The 22,152-nt window shown below is 46.9% G+C and overlaps 1 protein-coding gene across 4 annotated transcripts in view; it reads left to right on the top strand.

Moving 5' to 3' along the window:
• The window catches only part of ARHGAP9 (Rho GTPase activating protein 9), a 160,527-nt gene that overhangs the window by 133,214 nt on the left and 5,161 nt on the right, over positions 1 to 22,152 (top strand). The gene's annotated exons all lie outside the window — the stretch shown is intronic.

The following is a 22,152-nucleotide window of genomic DNA, read 5'->3' as shown; positions in this document are numbered from 1 at the left end:
TAAAACCCAATGGAGAATAAAATACACATGAATTACAATAATAATAATATAAACATCTATTAACATAAAACCACCTATTTGATGATGTAGCAAAAATGTAGTAACAATAGCGTGCTGAATTAGCTTGAAGGATGAACCTGTAACCCTAGTTTGTACATCAGCCGTAATCAGCAACTAAATTGCCAAATCTTCAGTTAAATGCAACTGTGTTGCCAGTCAATGTCAATAGGATGCTGAAGTAAAAGTTCTCCTGTATGTATGTATGTATTTAATATGCACTGACAACTGTATTTGACAGGTTGCATATGGTTGCCACCAGTAATGGAGGGATTTTAAAAAACAGGTACAACCTAATGCACAGATTGATCATAAAGACGAGATTCAATACAAATCCCTATAAAGCACCGCTATTATAGTCCCCTTTGGGAATTAAGCCTGCAGAAATTAGGGTCCCAAATTATGGTGTAGGGACAGTACAAGATACAGTGTTTGTGCAAATGGACACACTGAGACCAACGATTGATTGTACCGCTGTGGAGAATGGTATGATACCTCAGAGTCCTTTTTTTTTATTTACCCGCATTTGGAATCGCTTATCATTATCAGCATTTATTAATATTTTGAGTATATGCTGTGTCAATTTACACCTATACGCTTTCAATATTGAGGTTTTCAGGGATAGCGCTCCTATTTTTGTGTCTTTTCTGTTGTATAAGAGGGTCAGCTCCTCTATTGGTAGCGGCAATCCTCTGAGACCTATTCCATCTGCCCTTTGTATTGTCTCTTTCTATTTATTTGGGTCCCTAATATTGCTGCTGTTATTAGTAACATTAATATTCCATAACTAACTTCATCCTTGACAGTTCAGCGCTCCGATTTTGTGTTTTCCTTTGTTATAGGAGAAAATAAAGTGAAATGACTGAGAAAACTAATCAAACTATAAACATTTTTCCCCTTCCTCCTACTCGCCGATCATATACAATATGAACTGAGTTAGGTAAAAGGTGAAATTAACATTATTACAACTTATTTATACAGGGCCAGTAATAAAACCAGACTGGCTAATAACAGACAGAGAGGTAATAGGGCCCTGCTCTCAAGCTTACATTCTATAAGGAGTTTGATACATGAGGATAAGTGCCACTGTACATATAGAAAGTGCTACTGTATGTAATCTGTGTGAGCCAGTTATACAGCAATGTTATCAGCAGCTGTCATGGGATTTCTCTATATATTGGGCAGTTTTGCCCATACTGCCTTTGCCGATATGAGCAGAAAGGTTTAACCTCTACAACACTTTCTTCATATAACATAAACAGGCTTTATTCAATCACAAATTTTGGGGTTAATTTACTAAGCCTTGGATTTAGATAAAATGAACAGACATAAAGTACCAGCCAATCAGCTCCTAAATGTCATTTTTCAAAAACATCTTGTAACATGGCAGTTAGGAGTTGATTGGCTGGTACTTTATCTCAGTTCACTTTATCTCCATTTAAGGCTTAGTAAATAGACCCCTAAGTCATCTAAAGTGAGGTATTTAAGACAATTAGAGCACACATGTAACCTATTCCTCTGAAAGATGGGGAACCATCTTGCTTTTATATAGCACATTACTTTATTCTGAAACACATGGGAACAGCACATTGGAGAATCTCTGGATCAGCAGGGGGTAGTCACTTATTCAGCAATATATAGCCAAAGTGTTAATATCATTATTAACCACTTGCCTGGCTTGGTCACACTGGACCAGGCTGGACGTTCCCTGACATGGTCGCTTCTGATGCGAACAGTTAGAAATGCAGAGTGGGCCCCTCTGCATCCTTCCAACCATCCCCAGTGTCTGCCAAGCAGCCGATCACTGCCGTTCAGCCAGCCCAGCCGCACCCCCACCCGATGGCTGCAGAGAGGAGCAGCCACCGGGAAATGTAAGTCAAGCAGCCCCCAGCCCCCCCCCAGTGTATAACTGAAGACTGCAGAGAGTAGACACTGACTGGGAAATGTAAAATTGCAATGTTCCGATGACCATTGGGCCAATATATCAGTGGTCAATACTTGAAAAAAAATATTAGCCAGTTAAGTGGTTAAAGAATGTGTGTACAACATATATACCAGATAGTGCATGGTTCATACTGCACATCACCTACCTCCCAACCTCTGATTTGTTTTGGAGGAACTGTGGAAACACTGGGATGTCTCTGTACAGTTGGTGGGACTGTCTCATCCTCAATATGCCATGCAGCACGATATGCCTGGGGTGAGTGAGCCATCAGGTCCCATGTAACTCTGGTAAAATCGGGCATCTTTTTTTTACGGAAATCTATTTAAGTGCTCTATTCATTATGTTAATTATTGCGGTACAAATGGACCCCGATAATTAACATTCCAACTCGCTGCGAGCGCCGAAGCAATTCATCGATCTGAAAATCAGCTGTCTCCACAAGTTTCTTCACTACTCCTTTCGGAGCAGTGAGCCAAGTGCGCATGCGTGACCTACAGGTAATGCATGAGCACAAGAGCCCCGACATCAGGCGGAAGGAGCAGAGTGAGCGGCGAGTGCTGGAGCATTAGCCATCTGAAGATGGCGAATGCTCCCACAGTCAAGCTCCAAAAATATTATATTTTCGGAGCTTGATTAATTCTGTCCCCATACTAGTGTCTGCCAGAGGAAGGTAAGCTTTAACCCTTGATTAATGGCTCACAGAGCCGGTCCTAGGCATAGGTAAACTAGGCAAATGCCTTGGGGCATGCATTCCAAGCTCAGCTTGATAGCGGGCAACAACGGTACCGGGAAGGGCAGACTACGCCTCTGCGCTTGTTGTCCTACCGTGATTGGAGCTCTCAGCTCAGCTCTGATCAGGTGGCAGTTCTTACAGCTGGCAGCAGCAGGGACAGGGACCAGAGAGAGTGGGGGCAGCGGGCAGTAACAAAGATGGCCGCTGGAGGAGGGCTGCTGGGCATGCCCAGCTGCAGCAGCTCCTCCTTCCATGGACCTTTGCAGAGTCCAGCAGGCACACAGGGGTGGGGGTGCCAATGCTCTTGCTGGCACAGGGCACCAAAATGTCTAGTTACAGCTCTGTGGATGAGGGTTGCAATGGGTGAGGGGTGATGGATGTTGCTAGCTGCTGCTGTGATCTGTACTGCTGGTTGATGGGTGCTGTGCTGGGAGAGGGGTGCTGGGTCAGAGGTGTACGACGGTGCTAGGTGGCACCACCCAAAATCTTGCCTAGGGCATCAAACTGGTTAGGGCTGGCTCTGATGGCCCGAATAGTTAATTTCTACAATTGCAGTTGAAAATGGGCATGTTTACCTGCTTATGTAGAAATTAAGTGATGATGAATAGACCCCCAAGTAACAATGCGATGTGACTAGGACGAACCAGCAGATTGTACCGATTAATTTCATATGTAATATTTGTATATCCATGTGCGGCTGAGACTGTGGGCCTGATTCAGACCCGCTCGCTATCTGCGTACGCTCGCTGGATGCATCTGCAAATTTGTCAAAGTGACGCCACGGGAAGCGAACGCTCGCCAAGGCATAAGCACGCCCACCATGTCTTAGCGAGAAGCCACTTTGTCTGAGCGTATGCCCAATCACACAGGCAGAGCCGCCCACCAGCACACGTCATCTCCAGGAAGTGTATTAAAACATTGGTACATCAAGCACCATCGGATGCTAACGCAGTGCTTGCGGTTGCTTTACACTACTGCAAGCATTGCGAGGAAATAAAAAAAAGGCAAGTGACGAGTACGTTGAGTCTGCCAGTTAATTATGCACGCCTCTAAAACGGCGTTGAAACACTCAGGCACGCCTACGTTCGCATCTCCAACCCCCTGTTATTAGTGTCCTGCCCCTGTTACCACCCACAAACGGCCTCTCCTGTCACTCATTACCCTGGGCTGCCTTTGCTGAGCGAGCGAGAGGGTTGCGATCACAGTGTGTAGTTCGCGCACGCTCGGAACAAAGCGTGTGCATGCACGTACGCAGAACATTGGGCCGCTTGCGAACGCACAGCGCGACCGATCGGCTCTGAATCAGGCCCTGTATATGGAACTTAATGTGGAAGAAGCTGCAGCCACTGCATCATAGCATTTAGCATGCTGTTTGGGAGACTCAGTCACACACAGATATACAAGTGTCACATATCAAATTTATCAGTCTGCGGTGCGTCCTAGTCACATTGCATTGCGATTTTGACACGTTAATGCCTGGCACTACAAGTATCGCGGGACCAGGCGTACCGAGAGGCAGTGGGGTGTGGGCTGCACCCTGATGTCACCCACTGTGGGATGACATCAAAGTGCCGACTCCTCGTCAGTGACAGGAGCCGGGTGCGGCACTGTAGCACTTCGTGCAGCACTCAGCTCCTGACACAGTGATGGAACCGGCACTGCACACAGAGGAGTAACTAAAATGGGGGTTTGGGCCACGGCCTCTGCTCGCGATGCCACACCTTCTTTATTGCCAACACGTGGCTTTGCTGCCAACACTACAATCCTCCCCGAGAGGGGCTGTTTGACGCGACTGCAGCAAAGGACACATCTGTGATGAATTGACATTTTCACTTAAATAACAAGTGTAGCTGATATTCAGATCCCCCAGGGCCCACGTACAGTTTCTCTATACAAACCCATAACAGCACTCAGTATTGCCATGGATAAACTGATTCGCCACATATGCAGTGCAACTAAGTTTTAACTAGCTGAGGGCTGGAAGAAACCAGTACAACTCTTTAAAAATGCGGTCGCCAACACAATCTGGTATGAATGTAGCCTCTACGGATTACATCTCTAGCCTACTGAATGATACATATAAATCCTCCTGGGCGGCCTTGGTACTCATACAACAATTGTACCCCAGCGGGAGGTGTTTACAATATGCATTGTATATGTGGCTCTTAGATATACAGTATGCACAAACAACCCAGTCTAGCTCTGGTTATCCATGGTATCTATGTATGAGTACTTGCTGCTTCCTTAACCCCTTGTTCCAGAATAGTTTTGTGTTTGTACTCTTTGCTTCATCAAAGTTGTTATTTAGCTTTTGGCAAGTCTTTATTGTATTTGTACCCCTGCTCTTGTGTTACACTTGTTTTTGTATCTTCACCTTGCTTTTATAAATAGCTATAACTAATAAAATGAATATATTAATGAAGCTGTTATTAGTCAGAATATAAAGGTACCATACTAATACAATAGCTTTCAAATATCATTATAGTACTTTTTGTGATGGTCAGTTTACTAAAAATACTGCTTTTAAATGAAATTCATTTGTCAGATCACTTTCTGTTTTCAGCCTGTAGGTGGCACCAGAGTAGAACAGCAACATATGAAGTACGGTATCACTTGGGACAAACTGTACAACATTATATATTATTTAACTTTTATCTTACTAATAATTTGTTTTTTTTAAGGATCGATTGATAGATATTGATTATAGTATGTTTAATGAACCCGCTCAACTGCATTTTTAAACACACATTTTTCATTTCATGTCCCTCCCCAGTATGCTTCACATTCCGGAACTTCGTAAATCTTGCAAAATGTGTTTAATAAATATGCCCCTATATCTGCATAATGCGCTCTTCAGCTGGACACTACCTGACTGCACAGGAAAAACTTCTCAGATCCCTTCCACCGTGTACACAGGACCTCATTCAGAGCCGCTCGCAAAATGCGAGTGCTCGCTGTGAATGAGGGCGGCCGCTTCTAAGTTCAGAGCCGGCCTCCTGGCCGCTGGCTAGGCTGTGGGTGACCACCCACAGCTTTAGCGAGCGGCCAGGTTGATGGTTGCGATGGTCAAGACCATCGCGACCATCGGGGCTTGCGACGAGACCCTTGTGGTAGGGTCTCATCTACCGCAAGCCCCAGTGAGCTTTCAGCTCTCTAAAGCCGGAAGCTCACCACTGACATCACGAGTGATCAGTGGTGTAACTAGGATATTTGGAGCCCAGGGCAAATGTAAAAATGGAGCCCCCACCCATGTGTGCGCGCCGAAGGCGCGTTCAGCAAAAAATGGGTGTGGCCACTTAAAAATGGGGCGTGTCAACATGACACATCCCTTTATCGTCACTCTGAACATTCCTTTCCATATGTACCTTAACCCCAGTAGTGTCCCTTATACAGTACCCCCAGTATGCAATGTCCCCAGATGTGGTCCTTGTTATGCAGGCCCATAGTAGTGCCCCTTATACAGTACCCCCAATAGTGGTCCCCTTTATGCAGCTCCCAAATAGTTCCCCTTATACAGTACCCCCAGTATGCAATGCCCCCAGTAGTGGTCCCCCTTATGCAGCCCCTCATTAGTTCTCCTTATTCAGTACCCCAGTAGTGGTCTCCCTTATGCAGTGCCCCCAGTAGTGGTCCCCCTTATGCAGTGCTCCTTTATATAGTGCCCCCAGCAGTAGTCCCCCCCCATTATTCAGGCCCCCAGCAGTGATCCACCCTATCCAGTGCCCCTTATACAGTGCCCCCTGTAGTTTTCCTCCCTATTTAGTGCCCCTAGTGGTCCCCCCAATGCAGTGCCCCTAGTAGTAAGCCCCTTATATAGTGCCCCCAGTAGTAGTCCCCCCCTTATGCAGTGCCCCCAGTAGTGATCTCCCTTATGCAGGCCCCCAGCAGTGATCCCCCCTATCCAGTGCCCCTTATACAGTGCCTCCTGTAGTTTTCCTCCCTATTTAGTGCCCCCAGTAGTAGTCCCCTAGTAGTAAGCCTCTTATATAGTGCCCCCAGTAGTAGTTCCCCCCCTCCCGATGCAGTGCCCCCAATAGTAGTCCCCCCCCAGTTGTAGTCCCCAGTAGTGCCCCACCCCCAGTAATGGTCCCCCCCAGTAATGGTGCCCCCAGTAGTGCTCCCCCCCTGTAATGGTGCCCCCAGTAGTGCTCCCCCCCTGTAATGGTGCCCCCAGTAGTGCTCCCCCCCTGTAATGGTGCCCCCAGTAGTGCTCCCCCCTGTAATGGTGCCCCCAGTAGTGCTCCCCCCTGTAATGGTGCCCCCAGTAGTGCTCCCCCCCCCTGTAATGGTGCCCCCAGTAGTGCTCCCCCCCTGTAATGGTGCCCCCTCGATGTGCAAACACACAACACAAGTAATAAAAACATTTTAAAAATACACTTACCTGAATCCACTCTCCGGCTCCAGCCACTGCTCCCGGCGCCGCACGTCAGTACTCCTGTGCTGGCGCGCTCTGCATTATGGGAGAGACGTCATGACATCATGACGTCTCTCCATTACCCACTGCAGGAGCCGGAAGGGAGCCGGCACTTGCAGTGGGAGCTCAGCAGTCAATGAGAGTCTGTCTGGCTCTCATTGGCTGCTGGTTAACACATATATCGCTGCGCACTGGCGGCGATGTGTGTGTTACTGCACAGCCTGAGACTGTCCGCCTCCCACCCTCCTCCTGGCGCTATTGGGTAAGCGCTCAAGGGGAGGGAAGGTCTCGCCTGTGTAGCAAAGGACCGACGCTGGGTGCAGGGAAGCCTAGCGCCGGTCCTTTGTAAATGTATAGCGCTGACCGCACACACTGCGGTCAGCGCTACACTGCCTGACTAGGGCGGGTCGGTACCGTGGCCGGCGGTGCCCCCACGCACTACCAGTCCTACGGTGCCCAGGGCACACACCCTTCTCGACCCCCCTTAGTTACGCCACTGCGAGTGATGTCAGTGGGGCTACCCCAAACGGCAGGTGTTCCGTCGGGAACACCTCTGTTTGTGTAGCCACCCCCAGCCCTGCCTACAAAACGGGGCGAGCTGTCGATCACCATCGACAGCCGCCCCTTTTGTAGTGAGTCCCAAAGCGAGAGAATTTCTCTCTCGCTCTGGGGCTTGCATGCGCAGTGCGGCCACTGTGCGTGTGCAGGGCCTCAACATCGACCCGCTTGCGAGCGCATAGGTGCTTGCGAGCGGGTCTGAATGAGACCCACAGTGCGCTGCTCCCATACTTCCAATGACTATGGCAGTTATGTGCAGGTCCGTAGATTACAAGGGGGACACTTGTACCGGTCCCTCAGGATTGTTGGGAGTCCAGTTCATGTGCTTCCCTTGTCTGTGCCACTGCCGTATTTAGTAGGGTACAGGCAGAAAGAAGGTGCCTGGCAGCCGTGCAATAAAGGTTTTGTTTGCTGGAGCAGCGCATGTGACGTCATGATGTTGCTGGTTTGAAAAATAGTGGAGCTGCAAAGAGGAGCAGCAGGCAGCAGAAGGGAAGCGTAATCTGGAAATGATGGGACATGGGTCGTCTGGAAATTTAGTGATAGGGTGGAATAGTGCTGAAGGTATAGGGAAACACAAGACTATGGGGGAGAGAGACATAGGAGGGTTGATGCTAAGAGGCACAGGGGAGGTTAGGCTGAGAGACACAGGGTGGGGAGGAGGTTGAGAGACATGGGGTGAGGGAGGCTGAGAGACACGAGGTGGGTGAGACTGAGACACGGGGTGGGTGAGACTGAGACACGGGGTGGGTGAGGCTGAGAGACATGGGGGGATGAGGCTGAGAGACAGTTGGTGATGAAGCTGAGAGACATGGGGTAGGGTGAGGCTGAAGGACACAAGTGGGAATGAGGTTGCGAGGCAGGTGAGAATGAGGCACAGGTGGAGATAAACCAATGGCTGCAGATGGAGAGACATAGGCGGATGAGGCTGAGAGACATAGGTGGGGATGAGGCTGAGTGACACAAGTGCAGATAAGGCTGAGATACACAAGTGGGGATAAGGCTGAGAGACACGGCAGGGATGGTGCTGGAGAGATGGAGGATGAGGCTGGAGAGAAACAGTGGGGAGGGGAGCATGGGGATGAGACAATGGCTGATTGGTCTGTCCTATTGGGGAGGGATGGGGGGGCCCCAAAACCCTGACTTTACAGGCCCCAAGATTTCAGTTGCCTGGAATACCTGGTTACCGGGGATGAGTTCATACATTTCTTCAAAAAATGTGTTTTTCAAATGGCAATGGATAAAATGTTTTACAGCTGAGCATTTCATCCTGGGTAGAAGTCGGACGCAACAGCATCTGTTTTTGCGTTTTTTGTCGCAGTTGCGCCTGCTACTTTATACTAATACTAGTATAATCCCTTGCATCTGAATGTGCTGATATGCCCACTCTGTGCGTCTTTAGGCACAATAATCCTGCAGCTAACGGATGCACCATGGAAGCTTGCAGCGACCCTATGCCGTACAACTTATCCTATAGAATGTAAGCTTGCTAGCAGGGCCTTTGTACCTCTGTGTTTGTCTGTTATCATTCAGTCTATTTCTATTACTGTTTGTTCCCAATTGTAAAGCTCAATAAATATGCTGGAGCTAAATAAGCACCTGATAATAAATAAATTATGATAATATACCGCATCGACCATGGCATCATCCCATCTGATGTGCAGCACATTCGATGGAAAGATGCAACCACACACTCCATTGTACGATAAATTGGAGTACACACTATACGATGGTCGTGCTGATCTGCCGCGGAAGATAATTTGGATGATATATCATATATAGCATGTACTCTTTAGACACGTGCACTTGAAAATTACTGACCATTTGCATGAATATCGGTGTTGTGTCCCACTCAGAATCAGGCCGTTAATGTTTGTCCACAATTAAATTGTTAAAAAGGGCTTGTTTAAGGAGGTTTTAATTGTAGTCAGAATCACATCAACCCAAAGTGCCTATACATGAACAGAACAATGGAAATACCCACAGAGACCCCACAAGAGTTAGAGATAGAATGCAAATTAACCGGAATCTGGACAGTTAAATTGTGACAGTCCTTTAAGAGAGTTGTTAGGCATAAAGTAGAAATTCTAGATCTATAGAACTGTGCTCATGGTCATCATTCTAAAAGCGATACCATTAGGTGTACACATTGTCTTGGAACTTGTGGGGCTGCAGCCTAGGGTGCGGAACAGTGGTGTATACCATATCCCACTATCAGGACTGCCATCAGAAATTGTGGGACCCGGTACTGACTAAATAGGCAGGACCCTCTCCCTATTCCCACACAGTACAGAAACAGTGAGTCAGAGGAGGGTGCAGGCTGCAGTCGACTACATGTACGGTTAGTACCACCCCCAGGCGATCCCGCCCTGTGCGGCCGCACACGCCCCTCCTTATGGCCCAACTGCATCTGCACATGCAGCCTGTGCCTGGTTTGCTGCTGCTAGGTACCAATAATATGCCTCCAAACAGATTATATATATATATATATATATTTTATATATATATATATATATATACAGACATCTATATAGTGAGTATACACAGCTATACTCCGTCTCTCCAGACTTCTTGTGCCTCACTCTCTGTTAACAAGACTGCTGCTATCTGTTCACTTCCATAGTTCACTGCGGCTCCTCTCTCTCTCCTTCAGTGCCGCTGTCTGCCGTGAAAGAGGTGCCTGTCGGTCCCCCGGCCCCTCTGCCTCGTTCAGTCATGCACCGGATAATAAGCTTTATTATACCGAGGCAGAGGAGCCGGGGGACCGACAGGCATCTCTTTCACGGTGGACGGAGGGCTCTAGTAGCTGCAGCGGCGGTTTGGGGGTGGATCGTCTGGGGGCTCCATTCATTTGCAGTGGCAGTAGCGGCAGTGGACAGTGGCCCCTTTCTTCACTTGCACTGGTAGTAGCGGCGGTGGCGGCGGCGGGCTTGTGGTAGGAGCGGGCCGGGCCCACCTTCTCTATCGGAGTGTCCGGGCCCGGGACAGAAGTCCCGTTTGTCCTCCTCTGATGGATAGTGGGTGCCACCTGTTATCAGAGCTGCTGCTGATACTTTTTCTGTGTAGCAGCGCCGGTGGGGAGATGAGGGAGGGGTGATCGCGGGTGGCAGATTGTGTGTGTGGAGAGGTTGGGGCTGGGTCCTGGAGGACAACCGAGGCAGCATTAGGGTATACTTGTCTACCTTTAGGCTCCCGGGAGGGGACAGCCTGGTCGGCTCTTTGAACACAGCAGGTGGAGACGGTAATACAGGCACTGTGCAGTGGGGGGCGGGGCTTCGATGACGCGATTTAAGGCGAATCACGTCATCTGATCCCCCGGACTGCATAGTAAGTGGCCGGCAACGGGGGGTGCGGGCTGGCTGCGGCCGGTTCCGGGAGACTTGCCTAGTCTTCCGGTTGGTCGGGAGCGCAACCCGATTTTCGGGAGGCTCCCGACCATTTCGGGAGAGTAGGTAAGTATGCATTAGTGTCCACCTCTGAATCAGGCCCACAGTATAGAAATGCTCCTGAAAGTGGGCGTATCAGTTGTTTGAAAATCAGACGTGGCATTAGCATAAATATGCAGATGCGACTGCCACAAAAGACTCACCTCTGATTACGGCCCATTTTGTCTGAGATGGAATAGTGTGTTTATGTTAATTGTTTGTGTCCAGATATTACTAGTAATGCCTTAGTTTTTACCTTATGTAATTTCATATATAATTATGTGTAAAAAAAAAAGCCCCTGCACAATAGCTAGCGACCCTGCAAATGACGAGTCCACAATAATATGTTTGTAGTAATGTGCAGTATGCATGGCACCTTGTTTTTTACCTAAAGTAGGTTCCGTGGCACCCTGGGGTGTCACAGGGCTCTTTCAAGGGTGCCATGAGTTGGTGGTCCAGGACCAAATCAAATTATTACTGGTCAATGTGCTAGGCTAAACCAGTGCATTTTGCTGCCAGTCATAAAATATGTGGACAAACAGAGCACAACCCTGTCCCCCACCACATACCTGACCCTAAGGATGACATATAAGCACAATTTACTAATGATACTTGAATCTAGGGCGCCATGATTCAAAACAGTTTGGGAACCACTGCCTTATATAATATAATCTATAGTTATTAGGTTTCACTCTGTACAGTGCTGCTATTCCAGTTACTGATTGCTGCCACAATCCATGTGGGAAAGCCAGTAATTACCAGAAAATTGCAACACAGCTGATATACGGGATATGGGATATCTTTCATGACAAACCCACCCTACTAAGAAACATGCAGCGTGCACATATATCAGTAAGCATATGGCTTATATTTTTCTATGTTAATATACACTATCTCTGTATCAGTGCATGATTTTCTGAAGAATGACTCAGCCGGATTGTGGTATTTCTAAATAAACTCGTCTAAAGGCAGGCCGCCCACCATAGTCCCACAGGTATTCTAGAAATGAGAAGCCATTACACAAATGACCAGGTGATATTAATTTACAGTGAAAGGCCGGTTTCTCCCCCAGCTGCAGTATAACTCAGATGTCTTCTCATGCTGACAGAATGCATCCTGTGCCACAATCCGGAAATGACATTCTCTGTTTAATACTTATGATAACTGTTATGTTTTCAGAATAGAATTCCCCTTGGCAGCTTGTATACTGTACTTCTAAAAGGGAGGGAAATAGCTTTTGTTAAATCTGCCATAAATGAGAGGTAATGAGGTGAGAATTACTAATAGTTCTTCAAATTTGACCTAATTCAGACAGTTATAATTCCTTGGACCTGTCAGATATCTAACAAAGAAATCAGAAACAGAGTTTTCCCACTCAGTCACCTGGCTGTTATGTAGGAGATCAGACATGTTCTGCAATGCCAGTTACCAGAGAATGCCACCTCCCCCCTGGGAGTAGAATGAGTACAGTGTACACAGGTCTGAGCCAAGGATGGCAGAAAGTAGAGTGACCTGCCCTTGTAATGTGTTAGCGTCTATCAGAGCTAATGCCATATTCCCAGACTCATAGGCAACTTCTGGTAATGTAGTTGTGTCACAATGGATAAAAGTAGCAGCTTCATTCTATTGAGCTTGGTTGCTTACTTTCATATAAATTAGGGGAGGTTTGAGCACATGCCTCTTTCATCCATGTTTGTGTTCTCATACATCTAGCCTCAACACGCCATGGAACACAAGATGCCTGATGAGAGTGAGCCGCCAGGTCCCACACGACTCAACTAGCGCCGGGCATCTGTTTTTTGCTGACAATGCGATGTACTAGGACGCACCAGGAGGCTGTGCTGATTAATTTGATATGCAACACTTATATAGCTGTGTGCACCTGAGTCTGTATACGTTGCACAACGGAACTTGGCGTTAAAAAAAGCCACAGCCGCTGAATCCTAGCACCTCCGTACATAGATTCAGATACTCAGTCGCACACAGATATGCAAATTTCACATGTCAAATTATCAGTGCAATCTCCTGGTACATCTTAGGGCCTGATTCAGACCAGCTTGCGAGCTCTATGCGCTCGCAAGCGGGTCGATGGTGGGGCATTGCACACGTGCAGCATGCGCAATGTGCGTGCGCAAGCCCCGGAGCGAGAGAGAAATTCTCTCGCTCCAGGGCTCACTACAAACGGGGCGGCTGTCGATGTTGATCGACAGCTCGCCCCGTTTTGCAGGCGGGGTGGGGGGTGGCCGGACAAACTGAGGCTTTCCTGAAGGAACGCCTGCCGTTTGTGGGCAGCCCTACTGACATCACGAGGGATGTCAGTAGTGAGCTCTCGGCTCTATTACCACAAGGGTCTCGTCGCAAGCCTGATGGTGCCGATGGTCGAGACCATCACGACCATCACCTGGCCTCTCGCTAAAGCTGTGGGTGGTCACTCACAGCTTAATGAGCGGCCAGAAGGCCGGACAAAAAAAATAAAAAAAAAACGCCCTTCAGACCTGCGAGCTGCCTCCGGCCGCGAGCGGGTCTGAATCAGGGCCTTAGTCGCATCGCATTACAACAGATGCATGTAAAAATAAGACGCAAAAAAGATGCCCGGCTCTAGCAGAGTCGCATGGGACCTGGCGCGCCGAGTGGGGCTGTTTGGCATGACTACAGCGATTATGTATGAGGACACATTGGTATTTGAGATACTGGGGGTGATTCTCAGTCAGATGCATATGTGAAATTATGCAGTTGAGCCAACTGCATCTGAGTCGTGAAACATGGTGTGCGCATGAGGCGCATGCTGCATCCAAAGTTACAAGTAGTTGCGTTCGTGTCACATCATGAGCAAAGGGAAACTTAAATGAAATAAGTATTTCTGGCAGGCAATTGGGCGGCAAGGGATCAGATGATGGAAGTGCCTTGAGAGTGTCATGTATCGTGACTTTTGTGCTTCATTTAGGGGAGCGGACTCAGGGCCTGACTCAGACCCGGTCACAAGCGCTGAGCGCTCGCAACCGGGTCGATGGTGGCTCACAGCACATGCGCACGACGGAGCCGGCTCCGTCGTGGGCATGCGCGAGACCCGGCTAGCGACGGGCAATCCGGTATAGGACCTCATTCAGAGGCGGTCGTTAGATGCAAGTGGTCGCTCTGAATGAGGGCGGCCGCTTGTAGTGCCGCCTCTTGGTCGATCGCTAAGCTGTGGTTTACCACCCACAGCTCTAGCGAACCATCAGGGCTTGCGATGAGACCCTAAGGTTGGGTCTCGGCACTCGCAAGCCCCAGGGAGCTTCCTGCTTTGATCGAGCAGGAAGCTCCCCACTGACATCACTGCTGATGTCAGTGGGGCCGCCCCCAAACGGCAAGTGTTCCTTCGGGAACTCCTCCATTTGGCCGGCCACGCCCCCTGCCCGACTCCCAAATGAGGCAAGCTGTCACTCACCATCGACAGCTCGCCCCCTTTGGTGCGAGACCCCTAGCAACAGAGCGCCCGTCACTAGCCGGGTCTCGCGCATGCGCACGTCGGAGCCAGCTCCGACGTGCGCATGCCCAGTGAGGATCATTGACCCGGTTGCGAGCGCTCAGCGCTTGCGACCGGGTCTGAATGACCCCCATATTTACCAAAGGTCGATTTTAATCTATTTAAAATCGATCAAAATCGATGTTTTGTTTCTGGGGTTAAATCACACATTTAGTAATACTTAAAAAAATAATTGAAAAGTTGACTGTTAGTAGCCCCAGAAACACAACATCGATTTTGATAAATTTTTACATCGATTAAAATCGTCCTTTAGTAAATATACCCCTAAGAGTGGTCAGTAGTAACAGATAATCATATAAACACACAGACAGAAGCAGTGTCAAAGTGGGACATGAAACGCCCATTGTGGGAATGTGAAATTAGGGGCCCATAACATAGTTTAAAGGACCATGGGCTGCACTGAGAGGGGGTATCACCAGTTACCAGAGAGGCAAGGCTAGCCAATAGAGGGTTTATGGTCAGCCCGCGGAATAAAGATTATGGACCTGATTCAGACCCACTCGCGAGCGGCTGTCCGCTCGCAAGTGGGTCGATGTTATGGACTGAGCATGCGCACGACGGAGGGAGCTCCGTCGTGCGCATGCGCCAGACGCGACGAGCGAAGGAAAGTCCTTCGCTCGTTGTGTCCGATCAAAGGGGGCGTGCTGTCAATGTTGATTGACAGCACGCCCCCTTTGGTGGGCGTGCCGGGGGCGTGCCTCCCTGACGGGGCCGTTCCCACGGGAACGCCTCCCGTCAGAAGCCGGCCCACTGACATCACTAGTGATGTCAGTGGGAGTGATTTTGGCTCTGATAGAGCCAAAATCACTCCGGAGCTTGCGGTTGAAAACCTCAACCGCAGGCTCCGGCTCGCAATTTCGATGGTCGCGATGGTCTCGACCATCGCGGCCATCACAATGCACGCTCGTATAGCCTGTGGGTGGTGACCCACAGCTATACGAGCGTCCAGGAGGACGCTCCATGAAAATGGAGCCCGGCCCTCATTCAGAGCGTGCGCTCTGCTCAGAGCGTACGGCTCTGAATGAGGGCCTATATTTTCATTTTGGTACTTGTTAATCATGAGGACAGCACTATGCTGTTTTTTCCATTTGAAACACTTCAACCAGGTAGATGGAGGTTTTAAAACAATGTTGGGCAGCGCTGACAGGCTTATGTTGGCGTTTATATAATTAACATGTACTAATAGAAACAAAAAAAACTTTATTCACTTAAAAAAATGAAAACAACATTTTATTCATGATATTTATTATCTAGATTTTAAATATTTGCTCCTGAAAGGCTATTTTTAATTCTAAAAAAATAAACCAAATTATACAGTATTTATAGAAATACATAAAAATGTTGAATATGCACTTACCTCAGTGTTAATGAATATAGGACCTCATTCAGAGCCGGACGCTATTTGCGCTCGCTCGTTCAGGAAAAAGGGGTGGCTATTCAAATGAACCGTTCGCTCTTTGCGGTCTGTTCACGCCTCTAGGTCTGAACGAGCGAACAAAACATGCGGTAGTTTTTTGGAAATCTACGCCCCCTGTCCGCTCGCATCCTACGTCATGTCCGCTATTTATCAGATTAATCGAGTACATCGACCAGCGTATGAACTGCTCGCTATTCTGGTTGGTTTTTCCTACCACAATCTTGCGAGCAGTTCTGACTATAAAATAACCCAGTGACGTGGTCAGTGACGCTGCTGTATTAATTATGCACACCCTTAAAACGCCCGTTTTGACCTTTAAGCACCCCTGCGTTCGGATCTCCACTCCCCGTTTTCAAGCACCTTCCCCCGTTACCATACGCCTCCTCCTGTCACTCAAAATAGCAGGCATTCGCTATTTAGCGAACAAACGATTTTCGGCCGCACTGACTGGTTCACGCATGCGTATTACGATCCGTACGCATGCGCAGTTGTGCAAACATCGCTCGGAACGAACGAGCGGCCGCTTACGAGCGGCTCTGAATCAGGCCCATAATCTTTTGTTTTTTCTTTCTTTCTTTTTCCCTTTCGTCTTTTTTCTTTTAAGGGTGTCTGGCAGTTGGGGGGAGTAGTGTGACAGGTGGAGTGTCTGACAACATGGACGGAAAGTGTGGCAGGTGAGGTGTCTGACAGAAGTGTGGTAGGTGTGGTGTATGACAGCAGGAAGGGAGAGTGTGGCAGGTGTGGTGCCTGAAAGTAGGGAGGGGCAGTATGGCAGTATTGGGGGAGTTTTATCAGGTCTGACTGTAGTGAGGGAGGAGGGGGATTAACAGGTGGGGTGTCTGGCTGTAGTGAGGGATGGGGGTTGGGGATAGCAGATGGGGTGTCCGGCAAGAGTGATGCTGACTCCCCCTGGCTGCTTGATCCTCAGCTTGACTCCTCGATGTAGGATCTGTTCCCTCCAGTATAGAGCACCCAAGCAGCAAGATGCACCAGGGATTTTTCCAGTTCCCCAATGGGCTAGTCCTACACTGGACTCATTATAGAAAAGCAAAATTACCTGTTGATAAGACACAATGTTGTGCATTGATCACATTTAAATTCAGCACCTGCTGACATAGCAGGAGCAAAGCTATAATACAATGCCATGCAGAGGCACATGGATATGCCAGCAGACTAGGTGGCGCTGCTGTGTGCGATGTTATACATGGAACTATAGATTCTGTAGATTTAATTAAGCCAATGGGTATTTGCCTAAATGTAATGGGGACTGTACATCTCAATACTTTTATATATAAAGTCAAACATCTGTTTCCTATTGAGAATATACCAATATTAATTCAATGTTTTGTGTCCCGCTGTTACTGCAATTCTCTGTAAAAAGGGCTCATAGGAAAGGAGGTGCTGCAGATGTTTCAGATGCTGACTCACTTTGTTATTGCCACATTACGCCAACACTTTATTCATACACTGTCTGCCTATAAATTGGTCGCTTTAAGATTGTACTGCTCTGGAAGTATTGGAAAACATGAACAAGACACATCTGTTCACTCAGGTCTTGGTTTCAATTGATTTAATTTCATAATTTTGTGTTTTATGTAATTGCTTGTATAAGTCTTTAAAGCCTGTTACAAAAATCTAAGTATTGGGATATACTGGTTGGTTTGAATCCTTATGCCATGCTACACACTAGAAAAGTATGAGGCAATTTCAATACAGTCAGGAACATGGAGGATCAGGTCTGGATATCCTGAATTCATTACTGGTGATTACTCTTTATGGCATTTGTGCGATCATGGTCACAGGGCCAGGATCCGTTTTGTCTATATGGTCTTGAAGAAGAGTAATAAGAGACTACAGGGGTGAACCTAGACTTTCACCCAAGGCAAAGACTCAGCTCTGTGTCCCCCAGTAGATAGTAGTCACCCTCTACCTATATGACTGCCATATAATGCAGAAAGCTTTAGTGGACATCATATAATACAGAGAAGAACATCACAATGACTACCATATAATACAGAGCGCATCAGTGGCCACCATATAATACAGAGAGCACCAATGACTTCCATATAATACAGAGAACATCATAGTGACTGCCATATAATACAGAAAGCATCAGCGACAACCATATAATACAGAGAACATCATAGTCTCCTCCCCCTAGTTGCACCCTTGAGACAACACACTAGAAAAGATAAAATGATTGTGGGGAAGAGAAGACAACAATGACTACTGTGCTTATTATTGAGCTCTGTAAGCAGACTCAGTAGCAGCATCATTTCACCGTCATAGAAACTATGTTAAGCTCTATAACAAGAATTTATTATTATACATCCATCCCTTAATATTTATATAAGACAATTTATATAAATTTAAAATGGAGATAGGAATATAGAGACAATAGGCAAACTACCAGTGATGTCTGTGAAGTACCATTGGAACACCAGCACCTTATTGCCCCAAACATTATACTACCATAATTCTCGGAGACATTTGCAGCTGGATATTACCGAAAAATTTGGTGAGTACAATTCTTGCGCAGTGAACCAAACCACCTGCAGCACTACACACACCTGGGGAGCAACACAAATACTTCCTATACAAATAATAAAAGAGCAGAGTAGGTGTGTGTGATAGAGCGCTAGGTCTGGACTATGGATTCAATATACATAAAAATAAATGTACTAGTGGCTATGGTTAGCAACAAAATGATGTACATTTATTAGATGAGTGAGACATAAATACATAAAAAACATATAGCAAATCCTGGAAAAAAAAGGTCCATAAACTCCCTAGCGGGCAATGGTGGAAAGATGTCCTCACCCTTTGTGGTGGTTGCGGTGGGCTAGCTTCCTATGGCTGTAGGTCCCGGGCTTAATAGCTCGGCACCACCGCAACACGTGAATATGGGGAGCCCAAACGGGAATGGTAGTTGGTCCAAGTCAGTCCAGGTGGTCGTAAGTAATCGGCACAACGCATTTCGGAATAATCCTTCATCAGGATTATTTTTATGTATATTGCATCCATAATCCAGACCTAGCGCTCTATCACACACACCTACTCTGTTCTTTTATTAGCTGGATATTACCAAAAATTTCATTCCTACCATAGAATCTCTTTGTGTCAGATGAATGATTTTCTTTATGAGGATTTAATATACTTTACTACAGCTCTGTGATATTTAGTGATTTCTTCTAAACAGCATATTTATATGTATTGTTGATGTACCATCATTTTTCTCTTTGACTAAGATTTTAGGATGACTATCGCTCACCCACTCCCCTGTAGCTTACTCTTAGACTTGGTGCCTTGATTTATTCAGGCAATGGAGAGGACATTTTTTTCAAAATAGATGATTCCTCTCTAGCAATGAGCCTAAGCCACCTTTAATAGAAACACAGAAGAAGTATGGCAACATCTCCACATATAAAAACCAGCACTTTAGTAAATATACCTAAATGTTGACATTTTGACTGCATCCCCTTTCCACTAGTTTTGTTTTTAGTCTCTGGCAGCCCATAGTGTTTTGGCAAGTTTCACTGTGACATTTCATGTTTTCCCCCTGTATTAATTTAAACCATATAAGAAGGAAATTGCACGGAATTGTTATAGTTATCTACTTTAATCGGCCAATATCCTAATGTTACATTATGTCCATTTTCTTCCTGAGAGCAGTTATTTGCATGCTGAGCACCTTGGTAGATAGTTTAGATTAGATTAAGCGAGTGAAGAAATAGTTACATTCTCGGTATTCTGATTAATTTTTTGCATTGAGTCATTTTAGTCCACTTCCTGCCTGCCCATGTACAAATCTCATTTCTCTAGGGTTAAGAAAAGCAGCTGCACATATGCTTCTCGGCTGGCCAGGTTAGCCTGTATGATTCAGGATCTGTGTGCCTGACAAATCCACGGAGGAAGTGACTGAGCTTCTTACAAGAGCTTCAACCTTTTACAATCAACCACTTTATTCTGTGATATTCAGAGGAAATTCTTATAATGCCTTACTAACAGAGGGGCTGATTCAGACCCGCTCGCGAGCGGGTCGATGGTGCCGAATTGCGCATGCGCACGACGGAGGGAGCTGCGTCGTGGGCATGCGCGAGACCCGAATAACGAGGCCAAGCCGTCGTTATGGGTCTCGCACCAAAGGGGGCGTGCTGTCGATGGTGAGTGACAGCACGCCCCCTTTGGAGGGCGTGCCGGAGGCGTGGCTGCCAGACGGAGGCGTTCCCATGGGAACGCCTACCGTCTGAGTCCGGCCCCACTGACATCACTAGTGATGTCAGTGGGAGTGATTTTAGCTCTGATAGAGCCAAAATCACTCCAGGGCTTGCGGTCACCGAGACCCTACCGCAGGGTCTCGTCGCAAGCCCGATGGTCGCGATGGTCTTGACCATCGCGACCATCATCATGGACGCTCGCTATAGCTGTGGGTGGTAACCCACAGCTATGCGAGCGTCCATGAGGGCGCTCCAAGTTGAGGGAGGAGGGCCCTGATTCTGAGCGAGCGCTCTGGTCAGAGCGTTCGGCTCTGAATCAGGCCCAGTATTCCTACACCAACTGTTATAGTAACTATTAGATGTATGAACTTGGACAGTGTAATGTTAATTACATATGTCATAAAGGGCCTGAATCTGTGACGCAATCTGCAGGCATTGCTGATATTCACGTAGTTGAGTGATTATGCGCAGCTGCGCATGCTCGGAAATTTCTGCCATATCTACGGTGTATTCATTACACAGAGTTTACGCACACAGGTGCAGTTGCAATTGATTCATATAGTATCAAAAAAGTGGTGGTAAAGTGATGGGAATTCCTAGGCAGCAACTGGGAGGTGACTAGTAGTGCACGCAAACATGGTCTATTCAGTGGCCGTATTATGGGAGTGTGTTGGCGTGTCAATACAAATGACTGCTGCATTTACAGCCGCACAGCTACAGGCATTGGAGGCCATGGTCAGACTGAAAAACTGCACCTGCCATAGGGTTGGTGCAAATTTTGATGGTGCAACCGATGGTGCACTGGAACTGAAAGGGTGAGTACATGCCGTTGCACATTTGGCTGCACTGATGTACACAAGGGAAGGCGTTCGTAGACAATTTGCATAAACTCGAAGATGGACGACCGCCACTAGCCGTTGCTATGTGCACATTTGCATGTGACTCATAATCAGGCCCAAAGTGTAAAAGTTAAGATATGTTGTTCCTTTTTATTTTAATTACAGCCCCAGTCTCCCTGCTTCCATACATTTTTATAATTAAGTGCCCCACCACAATCATGGACACCAGCATCTGGGCTGGTCAGCGTGGTTTAGTTGTTTTTATTAGAGCAAGAAACCAATAAAAACATACAGTATGGTCCACCCAAAGCACGACAAGGTTATCTCTGCCCACATCTTTTCTTAATGTCATCTGTGTTTTGCTCTCTTGTTTTTTCTGTGCCACTTACACAAGGCCCCAGGCACAGAACAGGTTTATTGAACAGTAATTAGTGAGTGAGATGGCAGGAGTGAGACTCTATTTTATTACTATATAATCATTTTTGAAAAAAAAGTTTTTCTGATTTTTATTTTTTTTTCTTCTGCTTGTTTGGATTTAAGGGGATCGCTTGAATACTTTCACCAGTTTAGATTATATAATGTCTTTGTTTTAGATAGGGGAACTGTTTGAAGTATGTAATGGTTAGTACTGTACAGAAAACAGTTGATGTGGAACAGTCAAGGTGCTCAGACCTTCCCAGATAAATAACAGGAATAGAGGGAACAAACTTCACAAGGTCTCAGGAGATGCGATTCAGGAATCCTCAACACCATGAAAAAGGGAATGTGGACATTAGTGTAATACAGTAATCAAAGGGCATAAATGTTAATAAATGTCCATAATTTGGTAATTCAGGGTGTTTTCCCCTTTGGTATTGTGCTTACAGTGTGTAAAGGTGCATACACACGTAACGATTTTTTGAACGATTTGTCAATAACGACATCGTTATTGTTAAATCGTTCAAAAAAATCGTTCAGTTTATGAGTTATAATGATGAACGATAATCACAAATGTGCACTCCCGTTTGTAGTTATCGTTCAT

This window comes from Taudactylus pleione, unplaced genomic scaffold, assembly GCF_031769625.1.
Source record: "Taudactylus pleione unplaced genomic scaffold, aTauple2 ptg000065l, whole genome shotgun sequence".
Taxonomy (NCBI): Eukaryota; Metazoa; Chordata; class Amphibia; order Anura; family Myobatrachidae; genus Taudactylus; species Taudactylus pleione.
The sequence above is the reverse complement of the archived record's forward strand: the minus strand, read 5'-3'. Positions and strand labels throughout refer to the sequence as shown.